Genomic DNA, 20345 nt, shown 5'->3' with positions numbered 1-20345 from the left:
TTTCTAACATGAATTCACCAGTGGGCAGCAAACAATAAACTTTTCGATCCCTCACCGCGACTGCAACCAGTTTGGTCCTCGAGTTCAATTGAAATCAGGCGAAGCAAAGCTGTCTTATTTTTCTTCGTGCATAGCATTTAATTATTCATGTCGGTATTTATTGTTATGCGTGTTTAATGGAAATTATATTTAATTTAAATTCTTCATGCAACTGATTGGAAGAAGAAAAAAAACGTTTGAAAAAGAACAGCTTCTCTGAAACTTGCCAACGATTCTGCAAGATCTCTCGAATTCGCAGCGTATTCGTATTGCGAGCCCATTCTTTGCCTGCCGCAATATACCATTCTATGCACTGCCGCCATATCCGTCACTTGGAAGCCAGTGTTCGTTGGCAAAGTTTGTTGCTCTAAAGCAATAGCTTTTGAATAAATAGAACTGCTAGCAGATTTTCTCGGAACTTTCCTCGTAAGATCACGTATTTTTCTTGCCTGAAAGAAAGAAAGAAAGAAAGAAAGAAAGAAAGAAAGAAAGAAAAAGAATACCAATAGAAGGGAACAATGCGCCCATATGTACCGAGTACCGAGTACCAGCCGGACCAAAGAGCAGCGCTAGTGGAGAAGCACGAGAGGCACCCCTCGGTACGCCCAAAAGTAGTCACCCTTACTTTCTCCCATCCCACATTCATGAAAAGAGAGGGCGCTCGAAGCAGCGCAAGGTGATTCGGCGCACAGGCAGCGCCACCCTACAGACTCCGATCGCTTCACTCGGTGTTCGGACGCCCGTGTGGCGAGTGCACGCGTACCACTTGAAAGCAGCGACCGCGGATCGAAACCGCCGTCCCGTGCCCGTCTGTTCCGGGCTCTGGCCCACTGTCGGCGTGTTTGTCATCGAGGGGAATAGTATTCCTGCCGTTGTCAAAGTAGGCGTCACAGAGTTGGACTCGGCGGCAGCCGCGTCCATGGAGGCAACGTGCCGGCCATGGATTTGTGCGTCGCGAGTCCCACCTTTACTGCGACCATCGGATGTAACCGGCGCTGTGTGCGGCGACGTCGCTGGGTCGTTCTGTTTCTACTCCTGGCCGCTGCCGTGTCAGGTGGGTACGCACCGTGAACGACCGCCGTGACACGGGGCCGCGGCGCGCGCAGTCACGCGTGACTCGTTTGGCCGCGTGGGTCGCGTGTTCATTTGGGCGCAGGTAAGGCACGTTTGGGCGTGCGCGTTGCCGCGTTCGCTAAACTCTCGCGGATTTATACGATTGCGTAGCGTACGCCGGCAATCCCACTAGTAAATGGCGCCGTTAAATAATGAGGTCGCTCGATGTCCTTAAAAGAACAACAAAAACGAGCGATTCTTTCCCACTAGATGTTGTGGTTAGATTTGCGCAGTCCTGCTACGGTGAGCCATATGGGGGCAGTCTTCGAGGTGTATATTGAAGTTTATTTACTATTGCGTATACAGAAGTGCCGATACAAGAACTGAAAACATTTAGTACCTTTGACATGTCTCCTGGAGTAACACATTGTTACGAGGGGATGAATACTTATACATAATCTGAATATCTGTGATTTCCTATATTTCAAAGAGAATTTAAAACAATATCTTAACGACGCATTGATTTTATACATGTGCGTAGCTTTCAGTGATGGACAACAATTAAGTTGTAAAAGCGCTCGAATGCGTCTGATTGGTTCCTTTTAACAAAAGTCTGACAGGAATATACAATTCGCGCACTCACTTGAGTGTGTATTTTCGCAACACGCCGGCTATCACTTAGGTACCGTATCCGAACCAAGCATCTTCCCTTGCAAGGTCATTATAAGGGCGTAACTGAGAATCGATCGGGCAAAAATCTATTCCAGTATGACAATGGGGCACTCATTGTTATATATGGTAGGTCGTTCTGTATGTACTTAGGGGGGTCTCCAGTGCGCTGCGTTCGGTGTTTAGTGATTTATTCCAGTTATGCATGACCCTCCATGAAGTACGTGGGCTTAAAAAGCAAAACCCTTTTCTGACATTTTATTAATCTCGCTTCGCTGTAGTTTATGCATATCATTTTCATCGGAATGTGGCTTCCGTGACCGGAAATTGATACGAAATTTTGTTCAAGCTATAGCCACTCACGTTGCCCTCTAAAGTGTCGCAGCGGGAGTGTTCCAAAAGCTGATGCCACTGTGCGTATACGCAGAATGATGGTCTCCACCTTCAAGGAACATTTACGGCAAACAAAGCTGATATGTGAAAGTGATTTATGAGTGCTCTCATGTGTCCAAAGCACCAAAGAACAGTGCTTTGACGCTTGCTCTGTAAAATGTAGTTTAATGTATGATGTCCTGTCGGCAATTGCTAAATTGTACTAAGTGATTAATAAAATTGTCACCAAATTCCCTAGGACGCGGCACTAGATCTGCACAGTAAACGCCACATAGTTTCCGCCATGATGACCAACACCGCCAGCCCGCATACCAACCAAATGTTACGGTGTATCAAATCAACTCTGGCGTACCAGAAACGGTGCAGCAAAAGGTACAGAGTAGCCATTGTTTGTTTTCTTTCAAATCGTGTCTCATAGCGTTCGACAACGATTGAAACCCAAGAGGATTTCCTGGTCTTTTAGGGGCGAAGCTCCTTAGGGTGTGGGTCTGTCCCTCCTCTGTAGTAGTAGTCGTCGTAGTAGGTAGCCACGTCTACTTTTATGAGAAAAAAAATTCCGAGAGTTGTGGCCGTAGCGGAATCGAACCAGGGACCCCTCGCTTCTGAACGCGTGGCGCTAACCACTACGCCACGAAGCGCACATGGATAGACGCACCCCGATGGCAATAAATACCCAACATTAACGAAAGACTGCGCGTTTCTAACGCGTTTGTGCTAGCGCGTTACGGCCCGTGCAAGAAGCTGGTGTAAGACGCTGTGGGCCTCCGCCTTACCCCCGTATTCATAAACGCTGATGGCGTCGGCAAACGCAGTGCACGTTCCGGCATGTGTAAACGGCTGCGTAAGACGCTGTGGCCTCTTCCCCTTAGAGTACTGCACGTTTCTAACGCGTTTGTGCTAGCGTCCCCTTAAGCGGGAGATGGTGCAATAATAATGAAGGGCGCTGTTATAAAATAGGAATGACGTCACATATGGCGCGTGTCATTGGTGGAAGTCAATCGTTCGATTTAGTGCGGCGAGACTGGGCGAATTACACGGAAGATTTACGGTTTACCGATGATTCCCTCCGGAGCTTCGCCCACTCATCATCATTCACCCCGTGGATATGCGGTGTTTTTTTTCTTCAGCATCACGGCGACGACTATGCCCTGACAATATGTCAAGAAATTAATCAAGCCGCATGTCAAGCAAATGCAGTCAGAAATGTTTGCCGGATTTCCATTCAGGCGCCCACCATTTTAGTGACATTATTTATGAAAGCCTACTGTCTGTTAGGTTCGACATTTTACTCAAAGCCGATATTAACCCCTGCAAGAGCATAACCTCCGAGATCTCAGACGCAATGTAAAATTTCTTTGTATGTAATCCCGTTGGTCACGTGCTATTTGAATTGCGGAGCTCGCTCAGCCGCCACACTAACTGTCCTTTTTAGCCGCATTCTAACATAAACAAACGCAGTGACGTTCCTTGAAGGGCGCAATCTGGCATTCAGAATTAATTATAGGTTTTGCCGACTTTCGTAGATAGTCACTGTCAGTCGGCTGTGCGAACAGCGTGTGTCATGCCTAATGTTACGCTCTCAAAAAAAAAAAAGCAAAAAGAAACAGAAGTGACTTGTGTTGCTTTTACCTGCTTTATGTGAAGTCGTAATCCGTTCACAGAGATTTACACGCATTTCTCAAGTCGCAATGGTGAAGGCTTTAGGATGGACATTAGCGGTAACAAGAGGAGGGTTTGGTGCGACAGTCATGGGCGACAGTTGCTCCTGCTAAGCGTATCTTGCCATGCCACATAAATGTGTCATCAAAGGTTCTAAAAACCAACGGAATTCTACGCCAAAGACTGTACGCTGAAATACAACTCCTAAACAATTCAGCAGTGTCACAGGGCTGGTCTTCCCCCACTCCCGATCCCGTAATATTACATCCTTACAAGCGTGCTTCGCCACCTGCTTGTACTTCCTGCGGGAAAGCATCTATTCAAAAGAGCATATGCCACAAATATTTGAGGGTTTCCATAGTGATAGCCGTTGTGGATACATTTTCCAGTTTTAGTCTAGGCTCTCGCAAGCGTCATCATCATATTTATTTCCGTCATCCTTTGTTAAAAAACAAGCCTCAAGAAAAATTAAATTTCGATTTAACCTATGTGGTATTCGAGATTAGGAACCTAATAACGCTGCTCCATTCCTACCTATTAAAATTGTGTTGCCTAGCGCTTTATCAGCAACGCATCAATGCAACATTCAAGTTTAGAAAGACTGCTTCTTCGGGCATCTAACAAGATGCCCAAAATGTGTATTGCTGCACATTCTCGCGGTCGCGGAGCTTCTGTTGCACCTCTTTCATCTCGGCAATATTGAAGTTGAATACAGGCACATTGACTACAACGACTTCCTTTCACAGCAGAGAATCATACTCGACATCAGAATAGCGAGCGAGGATTCTCGTGATGTCGAATTCATACATCTCTACGTGGACGCAGCCGTCGACAGCATATGCAAAGTCAACGCTCTCGCGTCAGAAACTGATATAACGGGAACACGAACTCAGATGCTTACATGAAAGGAACAGGCTTGGCAGCAAGCAAAAATACAGAAACTTACGCTGCGTAAATCCTGACCCAGAAAAGCTGTATATGTCGAATCCTCGTCGAGCGGATGGAGTTTCATATGATTCTGACGGCCCGCATATTGGTTTCTCCCGATCGCATCAATTGCTTTCTGTGTGGATCGCTTGGCACGTCGTGCCCTCCCTACCCTCTCCCCGTGTAAGTGTCATTAGAAAAGGTAAAACAGCTAAATGTCGCGGCACCGCAAAATGAAACTGGTGATACTGGAAGCTGGCGATTTCAAGTGAAAGCATGTTTTCGTTTACGTTGTGTGCGCTGATTCTAATGCGGCGCACGCGCTCCCAGAAAACGGTCATTGACAATGTCGGCATTGGGCGAAAAGCAAACGTCCAGTCAGGGGCTCATTTTGCACCTACATATTATACGCCGGCGTTCTCGGTGGCATCTGCGTCCATTGCAATGCAGCCAGCAATGAGCCTTGACTCTGGCATGATGCTGGAAGAACGCCGCTATTCCAAGCAGGTATAGTGTAGCGACTAGCTCTCTCCACTCATCGTCGCTGATTCTCTTTCTCCGCAATCATCGCTAGGCCAACGCCTTCTGACGCCAATATTGGGACCCCCCTCTTTGCCTATATTCTCTGACAGCTGCTGCTTTCTTATTATTAATTCTCACACATCAGAAGCAAGCCTTAACGTACTTATTATTTGGTTCCATCGTTGTCCTTTCCTTTGGGCAGACTTTACTGCGCATATTATTGATATCTCATGGTAATAGAAACACTTTCGAGGAGAGAGACGCAAGAAATTGAGCGTTGCAAACAAAAATCGCTCACTTAATAATATTGTATTAAAAGTAATGATCCCAATGTAAAGCAGATGCATCGACAAAGAGAAAATATCTGAGCACAACTGAAACAGCGGTATGCGACAGAAATGAAAAATAAACAAAATGAAAATCTAACAATTTTGTAATTCTAGACGCAGTCCTCTTCGCTCTGTCGCACACTTCCGGCTGTGGTGCGGCGGATCTGCGGCCGAGCCCTTTAGTATTCCAATGAATTGAAGAATCTCGATTGCTTCTTCCACTTCGACAATAATGCCCTTTCGGACGTAAGTTTGAAATCATGGAATGCATAAGTGCATGAGAATGATAAACTGAAACGGCGTGTTACTTGCGGTGTGAACTGAAATGACACTGCAAGATTACGCTGGTGCATAAGCCTCTTTATTGCTAGAAGTCACCATTTCAAGAGCTGAACTGCCAATGGTTTAGGCATTGTTGAGCATTGCAGGGTTATCTCGGCCGGCTAATGTGCGGTGATGGTTTTTATTCAGATTGGCAAAGATTCAGTGCAAATGTCCGACATATTACACACTGGCTTCTTTACTTGTAAGAGATGACATCTGTATATGTATAAAAACATGTCGAGATTTTCTTAAAAAAATATATTCAAATCATTCATCCATGGGACAAAAAGAAAGCAAGATGTTGGCAGGGCTATAGAAAGAAAACAGCAAGAAAATTGTCAATGGCATATATCTTATCAAAACCATCCAGTTGTTTCCCTGGTGGCATATTTACGAGTTTTTCTTGCCACCGAATTCGCCGCCCGGTGTACTTTTACCGCTTTATTTTAATTGCACGGAGCCCGTTGCTGTGGTGTGCTCTTGCTCCTAACCCCTTTTTCTGTGTACTTTGATTAGTTCTACATTGCAGATACGCCGTTTCGTTATTACGCGCAGTGTTGTCATCGAGCTTCGTAAAGGCCAGCGTGTGGCTCTGAGGCTGCACGCGAAGGGCGAGATAAAGAAGCCTCGCACCAACAACGTAACGTTTACGCCGTTTACAAGGAGGAAGAATAAAGTACCGGCCCTACACTAGAATATCGTGTTCGTTATCTGTTCGTTTAACTCATATTTCTTATTTTATCAGCCCCGTTCAGTTTTTTATTCTTGTCTACCTCTATTGCTTCACTGCTTTCGTGAGGAGTTTACTTCTGGGCTTCGCAATTTCCTGTTCGTCTTTGCGCTGCTGACTGTTTCCCGTCGCTTCGCTTACCACCGCGACAGGCCGAAATACGAGATGAAATGGCTGGCGTCGAAAACGTTGGGGAGGTAATTTTCGCTGACGGCATCGTTTCATTCGCGATTTTTGTCACCCTGCCAACTCCAACGCAGCGAACGCGAACCTGTAGCGTTAGGAAGTATTGGGAAAAGGTTAACCTCCCGTAGTGAACGTCAACCCAAGAAAATTGCGGTTGGGACTCGGGGACCGCTTACCAGCGAATCAAAACCTGTCAGTTTTTTCTCCCTCGTTCGACATTCGAGCTTTTCGCAGGTCAAATTTTAAGTTAGAGCAGCCAGCAGGATTGAGAGTAACGGATGCAAAAACAAATGCTCTCAAGAGGGTAATGTTACACGTATGTCCACCTTCACACGACAGTGAAATTGATTGCAGCAGCTGCAACAGCACTGATTCGACCACTGTAGAGAAAGTGCGTCGGGGTCAACGCAGCATCTCTTCCGGCGTTAGGCCTGTCACGCTTCACCATTTTCTGAGTCGCAGATAACAAACCGGTCGCAAATATTACGTCAGCAACCGGCGTCTCTCAGTTGCCGAATTCTGAATACTTGTCATTTTGCAAATGCATAACTCATTTCGAGCTGAAGTAACCGAAGCAAGGCTAAAATGTATATGTCGGCTTAAGTGAGGCACCCTGGGTTAATGTTTGCACAACCCATCATCTCTTTCATGTCTACATACAGGCAGGAATGCTATGTTGGGGTTTAAAACACGGGAGAACAGTGTGAGCGTCGTCATTGTCGAATCACTTCCAGTTATATAAGCTCAAACCTACACCATTGCACACAAACCGCTTCTAGACGCAAGCGAAATATTCATACGAACTAGTCGTTGCAAGCAATAGGGCGAAAATAGTTGACTGCAGTAGCTTTCTGACTCAGATTGCCGACAACTGTTAATCCTATCCTGAATTATTTTTGACTCCGCAATTTTTTCGGCCATTTGTTTTGCTTTTTCGTTCTAAATATTTCATATGCTCCTTAGAAGGAATAGCTACTCTAGTTTCGTTTTTGTTTTTGTCTTTATGATATACTTGTCGTCATAACCTCCACACCCAAATGAACGACGCATCAGTAATCAAAATAAAGTTAGGTAAGTCGGAGGTTTTTAGGCACGGGTAAGGCATAATTTTGTAACCTTCCAATCTAAGTTTGTTATCACTTCATCGAGAGCAACGGTTACCTCCATATCGACGACACCATCGGCGACCATTGCCAAGGCAGCGTGCACTCATCAATCAGACAATATTTCTGTTTTTCTGCCTAAACGAATAACAGCTCGACTGTTTCTACATTATCTCTTGACTTCACGGTCTTATCTCCCTCTTTGACTTAATTTTATGTTACGGAGATTTATTCTTTTCTTCTTTTTTTTTCACCCAATTGGCAGATTGCCGTAACGAGAGCTCCTCAAAAAATTAAAGACAACCTAAAGTAACGCTTGACTTTCTGGTTAATGACAAAGCCAAGCATTTACGCCTTTCTCCCCTCGCATTACCTCCAGCGTTTCCTCTGAAAGCGGGAAGCTGACATTGGAGCCGCTTGCGCACAGCTTCATCTCACGGTCAACTTCGGCGTAATTATCCTCGTAATGGTTTAATTTTGCTGAATCTGCGAAATATACGGAAGAACACTTTTCAATCAGTGCCCTCTCTTCCTGCTCCTTTCAGTGTTTGATATGACGTGGCAGTCTGGCAATATGTCATCTAGACGCATTGCTTATAATTCGTGTCTGTCGTTTTCTGCTAAAGCCGACAAACTTAAACCGATATCGGTTTCTAGAAGTGCGGTTTTTGCAGAAAAGAATCAGCGAATAAGGGCAATACGGCATGCGACAAACCGTAGTGCACAGACAACTAAACGAAAATTGCGCAGGTTTTACATTTCATAGCAAGAAGGCGCTGTGCAATTAGCCTATATGTTTTTCACTAGCAATGCATTAGCAGTACACCTCGACTTGTTGCTTTCTTGAGGATTTTCTGATTCGAAGAAAGCGTCAGTGTAATTAAGGAATACATCGAGGTTAATTCTAGTGGGTGTGTATAGCAATGATTCGCTAACTCATTCCGTTTACCTAGTTTCATACGAGTGAAGAACTTTTTTTTAATATAAAGGGATGTAAACTACTTATTTTAGCCAGATTAACTACTCTTTTCACTTTTCGAAAAACTCTGGCTCTGAGTGAGCAGCTATACATGGTCCCAAGAAGAACTTCGCACTTTCATGCTGCACAAACGGGTATAGCACAACACTAGAGCTCATTTGCAATTTGCGAGCTTTAGTGTCCACGCTATTCCGAAAATTTTCTTTTCTGTGAAAAATTAAGTTAACTAGGAATTGCTGAAGAAGCAGTGTATAGCATCGCAGTCCTTATGACGGCGCATAACTGACAGTACTCATGAGAGTCACCGATAAGACATTACAGACGTTAATACATTACAGCACCATAAATATGTGTCCTTACTTGAAGCTCCTATCTTCTGCGCAGCATCCTATTGTGTGTACCTGCCGTGATGGCCTAGTGGCTTTGGCGTGGCGCTGCTAAGCCCGAGGGTGCGGAATCGAAGCTCGCCCGCGGTGGCCACATTTCGATGGGGGTGAAATTCAAAAAGAAAAAAAAACGCCCATGTACCGGGCTTTGGGTGCACGTTGAACAACCCCAGGTGGTCGAAATTAATCCGCAGTCCACCACTACGGCGCGGCTCATAATCACATCTTGGTTTTGCACTTCATATCTCAGATTCTTTTTCAGCGTATTTTTCACTTGTGTCGGGGTCGGTGTACGCGTTCGCGGTCTCATCATCAGCTTTGGCTCGAGCGTCGTCGTCTCCTTCCGCAGCTGGCTCGTTGGCGCCCCTCAGGTTGCGCTCGTGCTCGTGCTCGTGCGCGGCACGCGCTCGTGCCACTGCTCCCGCGTTCGTCGTCGTCGTCTTCTTCCACAGCTGGCTCCGTTGCCGCTCATCATTCCAGCGTAGAATTTCACTTCTCTTCTGTCGTCGTAATGTGGAGGCCGCGTTTACGGGGGTATGAGCCATTCACTGTCTTACGTGGCGGACAGATTTACTTGTGAAGCAATTTACTTTCGAAGAATCGCAAGCGGCAATGGCGGGCGAATGCTGCTAACCACGCTGCCGAACAAACCCGAGACATCGAACGCAGTGGGAATCGTACAACGCAGTGGAAGGAAAAGTTGCACGAAAGGGAAGGAAAAGTAGTAGGAAAGGGAAGCCAAAGTAGTATGTCCGGTACACACACGACAAGCTTCCCTTACCCCATTCTTTCGACAGGGAAAGGGCTGGTGATTCTTTTTTGTCTTCTTTAAGTATGGCTATTGGAGTGCAAATGGCTGCTTTGACTTCCATAAAATCCAGAATTGCAGTTGACCGTTATAGTTCTTTCATCGAGCTCCTAACTGATTTTATACATCCGGAGTTGTCATCATCTCTCAACACTCCTTTCGTCTCCGTTCCCCCATTTCATGTTCAGAGTGGCAGGCTAGAGCGCGCTAGTTCAGGCCGACCTCTCTGGCTTGTTCCAAATAAACTCTTTCTCTCCCTCTCTCTCTCTCTCTCTCTCCGGATTTCACGCCGTGTATTTTTGTTGTAACACCCTGCTGCACATGTATTCCTAAGATAAAAATGTATCGGTTCAAAAAATGTAGTGGTTCCGTAAACTAAGTACACCACTGCACGCATTTGTTTGCACCGGCATGTAAAGTGATTGTTGCGGAACTAGAAACATTAGTGAGCAGAGTAACAGCCAGAGTAACTTACGTGTTACACGCGTTTATTACTAACCCCCTCCCCTCCTACTCAGAATCATGAAAGCGTACGTTTAGTAATTCTATGCTACATTAAACCTACATAGTCTACGCGAGTTATGGCAGACGTGCGACAATAAACGAAGGAGGCCTGCCAACGTGAATTACACCTCCGTTTAGCACATTAGGTTCATTTTAGTCTTCCCTGGAGAGCACCAGAGCATCGATCAATGATTGTTCGCATGCGTGCAGTTGAACACTCAACGTCAAAAAAGCATAAATGTGTGTCAGCTACCGTTGTTTTTCTTCTGTGAGATACACTCAGCGCTCCAGTAGTATCTGCCACGTTCTAATTAAGCAATACCAGGAATCTGGGACATCGCCGAACAGCGCCTCTAGCGGCCGCCTCTGAAAACATGCGCATTTTCTATGGGAGAGTGTCGTTTTTCCCAAATAACTAATCATAGAAGTCATCTTTCAAAATATTACCGTGCAAATAGGCTCTAGGAGCTTAGCCCGACATCTCATGCAAGCGGTACCATTACTTACGACAGAAAACCCGTTCCAAATCGCGGGCGAAGTTCGAAGTATGGGAGTCTATGGAAAAGGCCAAATTTTGGAGGCTATTTTGGCCAGTAAAAAGCAATTTGCGATGAGCCTATTGCATTGATCGACGTATTATTGGGGATTTATCAACTTCAATGACTTGGCTTTCAGCTAGTTGCAGCAGCAACTCTTGAAATGGCAAAAAAGTCGTTCCAAAATCGCAGTTTTTATATCAAGGTCACAGAATTTATTGTGGTACGCATATAAACCTAGTTTTTGCCTCCGGCAGCACTCAAACCGATAGCCGAGCGTTCTGCGCGACCACCGATTAGGATCGCTGATACCACGATTGGCAGTTCGCAGGTTCAAAGCCAGCGGCGCCGCCATTTTTTTTTATCACTTTGTCGCTGCTCAGTTTGGCCGTTTCCCGCCAGATGGCATATTCCGAAACGCAGGTCATTTAGTTGCGGTTCTTGTTTCGTTTATTTCTACTGTACTCTTCCTAAAAAAATAGCTGGCTGGTTTCGTGAACATGCGAACGTGCTTCCAAACTTCTTTTGCACTTTAGGTGTAATGTATTTTAGACAATAAACCCAACTTTGTGTTTTCAAAGCTGATTTCTTTCTTAAGGCAAACATTTATGAAGACATTACTAAGAAATATTTTTGCCTATTCAGCTATGTCACGGAAAGGCCTGTTTGTGCGACTTTTGTTCAGCCTGAAACGTACCACAAAAATAAATAGCTTCCCGTGAGTGCAATTAAAAGGCGCAGAAGTAGAAAACTTGGCTGCAGCCCCAGACGTAGTATTCTTACAAAGGAATGCAGAAGCTATTTGACTGAGTATATTTGCATTATATCAAAGCAGAATTTTTGCGTACCGGATCTTCGGTGCAAATGAAGGCTGTCCAAATTATTTCACAAGCGTTTTTGCTTAGTACAAACCAATACCTCGAAACATAAACATTCTATCCTCAATATGCAGCGCACGTGTCTTATCATTTGAACCATTCCCATATACCTTCACGAAATTCCCGAAATACTAAAGGTCTTCATATCCTTTTACCAGGACGTACGCAGAGGAGTATTGGAAATAATGCGAAAAGACACCGAGGCGTGTTAATGTAGTTTGTCGTGTAAACATAGAGAACTATTCCAATTACAGACCACACACTTTTTGAGTTATGCCCACAAAGCGTTGCAAGAAGACATTTTTTTTTTCGGCTAGAATCACCAAAGTTACTATGGCATTCTGCTGTTCTGTTCTTAACTAACTGTATTGCTGAATCAGGTCGCAGCACCACGATATAATTACTGGTACAATTCTTCAGTAATTCTGTAAGAATTTTCTCCTACGCTAAATTTAACGTGTTTGGACAATTGAAGAAACATGAGAAAGGACCGTGAGGCTTGCAGAAATGTTCCCTTATTAGAATCGTTTATCACCCGTATCGGTACGGTGGTATTGTCATGATCACTCCAGCGTCCACGGACACCATTTATCACTTTACTGCCTGTAAAAAAAAAAATACAAAAGTGTCGTTCCTTGTGCGTGAGTAGCACAATCGCAGCTGATCCTTTCATATGGGCCCACTAAGCTACACCTTCTATTTCTGCCATGGTGCCACAAGAGATGTTAATTTCACCCTTGAATTTCTCCCTTTCAGTTTGCTAGAAAGTATAGGGACGTACACAAGACGAACAGGCGAAGTTTTGAAGTAGTCCTGAGATTTTAGTAAAATTTCATAGGCAATGTTATTATCCTTTATTTGTTTACATATTTATTACACCTGATTGGTGATAATAATGACGTGCTACATAATAGTTCAGTTCTTCTACTTAATAAGTCGTGTCTGAGTCTGTTGTCCTGAAAATTAACCAGGTGTAAGCACTGTATGACGTTGGCTGGAAGGCCATTCATTAAAAAAAATTGTGTGCAGAATAAAGAAGATGCAGGTGTTCAATCGCACAGTCGCCGCCAAAAATGTACGCGGCCGAGGTTCTGCGAATAAGTTCATTTTCAACGCAGCTACCCCGCAGCCAGTAAAACTATGCAAAACTTTTGTTTTGTTTACTCTAGACCAGTATACGCTGTAAATCCGAATACTACGATGCGTGACTAAGGCGTAGAAATATAAATATTTTTTCACCTTCCGGGGTACGAAAGCTTGTGACGCTGACTATACGTTCTGAAGGCGAGGTTGCTTTTTAGCTTATTCGTGATGACAAGCGCCGAGCTCTTGGTGATGGGATATTGGAGCGTAGAATTGTAGAACTTGTGCAAGCTCACGCGACTTCACGACGCAAACCTAGCGATAGAAGCTCAGAAGGAGGAATAAACATTTATTGTAGAGCCAGCACTTTATGATGGCCGGGCCTAAGCTTCCCATGAGGGGACGTCGAGGGCTTGCCTCGCCGCCGCCTCACGGGCGTGCTGGGTCGCCCAGGTTTGGTCGTCGAGGGCGGAGCTCCGCAGAGCCTCACGCAACCTCGACGAGGGGGTCGTGGTGTTAATGTATGTGTACAGTGCTGGGCACTCCCACAGCACATGCGGAAGCGTAGCCGGGTGAGTGCTACAGCACCGGCAGTTGGGTCTGCTGTAGACTTCAGGGAATATAAGGTGGAGGCGGGCGAGTGAAGGGTACGTATTTGTTTGCAGCAGACGCAGGGTGGTAGCCTGCGCCCAGCTGAATTTTGGGTGAGGTGGGGGGAAAGATCGGCACAACATGCGTTTAGTTTTTAACACTGATGATAGATGAATAGTCAGAGTAAATGAATGTTACTGTCTAATTCTGGACAGACTCGAGTGTAATGCATACGTTCTAGATCACTGTAGGTTCCATACTAATTCCATACTAGGCATTCCTATTCGAATTTTGGCCTGTCTTAAGCCTACCGAGTCTTAAGTAATCAAAATAGGTAGGAAATTGCTTCTTGGGATGTAGCCGAGGCCATGGTAGATGTGATTAGTAATGCGCTATATGTGAGTAGGCTGACTGGGATTATTACATGAAGTGCGCCAACGTACCTACATAAAGCCATGGTGGAAATTATGGAGCCCTTTATTGTAAATATATTGAAGCCATCTGAGAGTGTCTCTGGTAAAAAGTTATAAGTTTATTATTATGAGGACTGATTAGCCTTCTGTTAAGCTGTTAGCAAAAATGACATGTACGAAGTGCTATTGTGGTTAAAATTACAACGTTATCAGCGCTTCCAAAAGAAAGTGACTGTACAAGTCCATTTTTCTCGGGCGTTCATGTCACCTAGGTACCACCGCCTGACCCAAGACCTTTATGTTTTAAAATCTGCCCCGATGACGTAAGTTACGTTGCGGAAAAAAATAAGCACCCTTTCTAAAGAATGGACCATAACAGCTTGCCGACAAAGCGCAGTACGTTGCCGCAAGTCGTCATTTGTGATAACGATAAGAGCGACAGCCCGTCGTTAAAAATGACTTGTCACTCCCTGGTTTTTCTTTTTTGCTCAAGGATGCAACTAACCCGTACAAGGGTAATCCCTCCCTTCGCATGATGCTTGCTACCTTTCTGGTTCTGGACAAGCGCATTGTTTGTGTATATTTCAGGCGCTTGGCATCGAAAGGCTTAAACCTTTAAACAGCGAAAGGCTGTCACAGTCGCTTCGGTAGCTGCACGGAAAGCGCGGACAATCAGTCTACTTTCAGCACACGCGCTCTCAACCAAGACATATTTGCGAGAAAGGGGCTCCTATATTACCCATAGCGAGAAATGTATCCACAAATTACACCTCATTATCCCGATGTGTTTATGAGCCGCACTCTGGGCCTGTATTCCGTGTTATGACAAAAAATATAGTTTGTGCAGTGTCAGTAGCCTAAACATAAAACAGGAAATTGAAGTCATCACATCTACTATCCTATATCATAAATTGAAAGAAATAAAACTGAAACTGTACTTCATAATACTCGCACTGCAAACTTTTATGCATGTGATTCATTTCAATTTCCTATCTGTTCCAGGGTAGAAATATGCTGTTCAGTTGGTAAACACAGATTATTTTGCAAAATTTGCTAAGAATTTTTGCCTCCAACATATGTTCCTATTGGTCATGCACATTTCTATCTATCAGATATATGGTCGAAACATCACAAAGTCGAATTGTGAATCATTTAAAAGTTAAACTGGCTTCTCCAAATAGGGGAAATGCCGTAGGAATTTGAGAATGTAATAATACACAATAATTTGGTTGCATAATCTTCCTGGCTATAGGCATGTAATGAAAAGCTCAAATGCATTACACGGCTTTGTCATTTCGCAGCAATTTCATCCACTGCATTTATAAAGCAATGTACGTTTTTTTATCTTAGCGCGTGAGTCTAAAAACACATAGCAACTTAATTACCAAAGCGATATAAGTTTCAAGAGCTCGTTAATTAAGTTGTAATTTGAGCAAATAAGACGAGAGACTTTCATGCACAGACAACATAAGCGGCTAAGAGGAACAACTGACTAGTTATTTCAGAAGAACAACTGAGTTTACCTATGTAGTGTTAAACTATGTAGCTTTAAATAATGCACATATTTTATACATCGCCGGATAGGGGTCATTGGAGATCGCTGGGCGAGGCCTTCGTCCTGCCATGGTTGCTTAGTGGCTGTGGTATTGGGCTGCTGAGCACGAGGTCGCGGGATCGAATCCCAGCCACGGCGGCCGCATTTCGATGGGGGCGAAATGCGAAAACAGCCGTGTACTTAGATTTAGGTGCACGTTAACGAACCCCAGGTGGTCCAAATTTCCTGAGCCCCCCACTACGGCGTGCCTCATTATCAGATCGTGGTTTTGGCACGTAAAACCCCATATTTATTTTTTAACATGTTTATCTCTCACCGGTGACCGCTTTTTATAGGCTAACAAATGCTAAACGTAATCGCTAGGCACAGCACACGCCTGCATGTATCGGAAGTTTCTCGAACGTTATCGATGCTTTTATCCGTTGTCTCTTGTCACCGACGCTCACGTATTCTGATTGTATGAGCGACGCGAATTATCTAGAACTTTCTAGAAGACACGCGGGTACCAGGGATTATTCTGGGACCTTCGATGACTAATGTATAAAAGCCGACAGTTTCGCCGCTATCAGATTTCGACGAACGCCGACTGTGTTCGCCGCTTTCGTTGTGCTTCGAGTGTAGCTTGCTTTTGTGGGCACATGTTCACCCAATAAAGAATCAGTTTCGTCATACACAGTTTTACGACTTAAACTTCAGCGTCACTACTACGTGACAGTATGGGAATCTGCTGTTCAGACTATCTGAAGTAGAGCATTGCACGGGCCAGTTTTTCAGGTCCGGGCCTTGCCCGAGCCCGAAAGTCCCATACTTTGGCCGGACCGGCTCTGTTCGACCCATTAGCCCTTTTGCCTATACCAAGCTAGCTCGAGTTCTAGATTATTGTGAAGATACTGTCATGTGATCAACGGCCGCCGGGTGGTCTTTAAGCTGCATAAAAGCTGGTTTTTGCCCTGCATCCCTTCTTGCTGGTTACTTGGTAACTTAAGTGTGAGAGAAATAAACATTTCATTACTAGCCGAACACCCACAGATTATTATGTGAATATTTGGTATGAAAACAAACCATACAATCGACAGTTAGTAAAATAGGGAGGGATCAGGCTGGCAACAACCACCGGAAGTGGCAGAACACCGCCTTACATTTAGGGATGAAGTTGTAGAAAAGCACATCGGTTGATCACCATGCTCGTGCTTTAAAGTGTGCGGCAACATACTATAGCGAAGGCATAGGTGAACACTACCATACCCCGCGGCCCGCCATTTAATCTCACTTTTGAATCTGATATAGTCATTCGGATACAGTGATGGAACTCGAGCCAATAATTTTGGCGCGAATGGAAATTTAGATACGCTGGTTACTGGCTTTCAGGAATAAGATAATACACGGCCACTAGAAGCTTTTTTTTATTAAACAGAAATTGTTGACCCACAAGGCTAACGCTCATCATATTTTCACACGGAACATGCCATTTTTATTGTTTTATTCGGCTTCATTATAATGATGTCAATTTTCAATCTACAATTTAGGCATCCTTGTTTAGAAGTATATGCAAATTTAGACTCTGTCTAATTGTGTTTCAGTACAGTACATCTACAACGTAGGCTTTCCTTATTTTTTTTCTCCGCCAGATTAAAGTATGATCTGCTTGCTTACTCGCGTAAATTCGCAGACAACGCACCTAGTGCTACAAAAACATATACAAGGCTGCGAACACGAGGGTCGAGCCACTTAACGAGTGGAAATAGAGTTCAAAATAAAAATTTACTGAGGCAATAAAGTGCTCTGCATTTCTATTTTGTTTTTCACATTCACCTCCCCAATGTTGAAAAATTTTGGAGCATCCTCGCAGACTTAAAGAATTTGTCTAAGAACAATATACACTTGAAAGCCTCCGTTTAATTAGTTGGGCTAATTGTGAATTAACCTACGGCAGAATATTCAACTCGCTTGAAAATATAACGAAGTCAATTAATGGAAACCAGTAGTAAGTTGCCCTGTGTCTTAAGAAACAAAAAAAAGTTGCAAATGAACTTTTCGGAATTTATTTGCTACAATTTTATCGAGGTACTCTAAGTACTTCTTGAAAACTTATTTAATTTTTGTTTTTCCGTTAAAATGATCCCGCCGAAAATCTAGATATTTTTGTGCAACAAAATATTGCAGTCAACTCTGCCTCTAGGCACGTCTTCCGCTCTTGAAAAATGTGACGAGCTCTATCGAAAGTAATCTGATAGATTCCCGTTAAGGATAGCTCGGATACCTGAGACAGTCTAATGAATGTTTTTGCAGCGAGTCTCGCACCAATCCAATAGTTTTCAGTTTCTTTAGCGCGACTGCAATGCATATATATTTCTAACTCTTTGTCAGGTTGATTCGAATCTGTGATGCCTAGCAACTCTTGAAGTGTGCCTTTCGCCGCTATTCCCACCCATCCAAATGTATTTCTCCTGGTCGATAGGCGGCGCCGCTGTCGAAATCATACCGCTACCTCCATCAAACTTCGGGTCGTCCGTCACATGCCTGCGCACGATCACCTCTAGGAATTCGAGGTGTTAATACGCTGGGAACAATGTGGACAAGAGTTCGTTAGTGTCGCGAAGACGAAAGATTTCCTGAATAACCCATGTTAAGATGACTATCGAAGTTAATGCGATTAACATTCACACAATCTAGCGAACAAGAAGCGACACACCGTGTTAGCTAAGACACCTTTATTTAGAATCCGTAGTGTTTCTCCTGATGTTTCAAGCCATTCGGCTATATGCGGCCATGCACTGTCTCCCTGATTGACCCGCTTTGTTATGACCATCGCTCGCCAATGTTACCTCACGATGGTAGAACAAGGACCGCAGGCCGACGGTGCATGCAGTGACGACGATGGAATTACGAGGTAGGAATGATGTCGATAGAACGACGAAGGCATATAATGATGATGGCATGACGACCATGAGATGATTCTGAAGTGATGGCGATAAATAATTGCGACGGAATACAATGCCATGACGCCGGTGTTGTAATTTCGATTGATTGACAATAATAGCACAATACTAGCGGAATGAAATAGAAATTATGCTGATGGAACGGAAGGTGGTATGACGACCAATGCATTTAGTCATTTTTAGCCAACCAGACACGCTTCTGAATAACATACCAGCCTTCTCCCTTTCTTTTCTCCCTATTCCTTCCCAAGATGCTTTGCAAACATATGCTCTGCCGTTGAGCTCAGTACGCCGGTGCTCTAGCTCATTAGGCCACGATCCCACGTTTACAAACGTATCTTGCCAACAAGTATATTATTCAAGCTCGAACTTAGGGGGAACATTGAGCTTGGGGGCTCCTATCGAAATACATGGGAAATCGGCAATAGTTTCTCATAGCAACCAATGCAGCAAATCTGATGAGTTATGTTGAATTTAGAAAAGAAAGCTTAGTGATTGCAGAAGGGGATATTTTATTATAGGCTGTCTACTTTTTTTACGTAAAATTTTAAAGAATTGCCAAATTTCGAAAAAGAAAACTTGACGTATAGAGCTATGTACCTCAGCAGCTAAAAATGATATCGGAATTCTGTAAACTGCACCTAATAATACATCGAAAGCGGATAACAATCATATATCATACATCATCCTGAAATATACCACTATGTTGTGAATGTTGCATTTGCAAAACCCTTCCAGACATTGTAACAAATTCACGTAAGCTTTAAGGTAAAGCAAAAAAGAATTGTTCGCTTTTGATGCTCCATCGGGTGCAGTTTATAGAAATGCCATATTTGTTTTTAATGGCTGAGTTGCGGATTTGTAAACTTCATGCTTCTATTTTTTTCCAAATTTACGAACATCCTGCAATTCATTGAAAACATTACACTATCTAAACGAAAATTCTATTTGCTGCAGTCTCTGCAATTTAAATTTCCCTCTTAAATGCAATACATTTAATTCAAATCGGTTCATCGGTTTTCTCATAAAAGCATTCCTGCATTTTACATGTATTTGAGTATCCGGCATCGAAGATAGGCCTGAGCTAAAGCTTCCTCTTAAACAATGAATCACGCCAGTTTTATAGGAAACCCATGAAACAGAACCCTGACGTATACGCAAGACCGTGGCCACAGTGGTGCACAAATAAAAAGTCTGCTCAATGAAACGGAAGCTTCGCGGGAGCCGTTATCTCGGCCAGACATCTCTCCAGAATGCGGACGAGCTTTCTGGCCAGGTGTCTAGCAAAACCGTCGATTCATTGTCAGTAGAGCAAGTAGCTGGCCGTCTTCGAGATAACGCTGATACACAAGCGCGCTCGTTTCCAAGCACCGAGGTGAAGCCACAGCTTCAGGGTGTGTTTCTTTTTATTGCGCTTTCTTTAGTTGTGCGTCATAGCATACGTCATAGCGGGAATTTCGAATTCTTTAAGGTCGATACGCCACGTGGTGGCGAAAAAAGGAAACTGTACGAAATGTCCCTAATTCCTGGTATTGGGTGGGATATGGTTATTCGAGTTTATGCAGTAATACTTGTAAGTGCAGACTCATTAGCAACATTGCCTCCATCTTGATGGGCAATACCTACGCCTCGTGATGAGTCTGCACACTTTATGAGCTGTAGACATGCAGACCCACCCACACTTGAAAAGATACTATCATTCACACGAAGGAATGCCAAACGGCTGACTTCACTGCACA

The 20345-nt window shown here is 44.1% G+C and overlaps 1 protein-coding gene across 1 annotated transcript in view; it reads left to right on the top strand.

Moving 5' to 3' along the window:
• LOC119455120 (uncharacterized) overlaps window positions 1-20345 on the top strand; it is a 43451-nt gene that overhangs the window by 18332 nt on the left and 4774 nt on the right. The window lies entirely within an intron of this gene.

Source organism: Dermacentor silvarum, chromosome 6 (assembly GCF_013339745.2).
Source record: "Dermacentor silvarum isolate Dsil-2018 chromosome 6, BIME_Dsil_1.4, whole genome shotgun sequence".
In the NCBI taxonomy this organism is placed as follows: domain Eukaryota; kingdom Metazoa; phylum Arthropoda; class Arachnida; order Ixodida; family Ixodidae; genus Dermacentor; species Dermacentor silvarum.
This window is presented reverse-complemented; position numbering and strand designations above follow the sequence as displayed.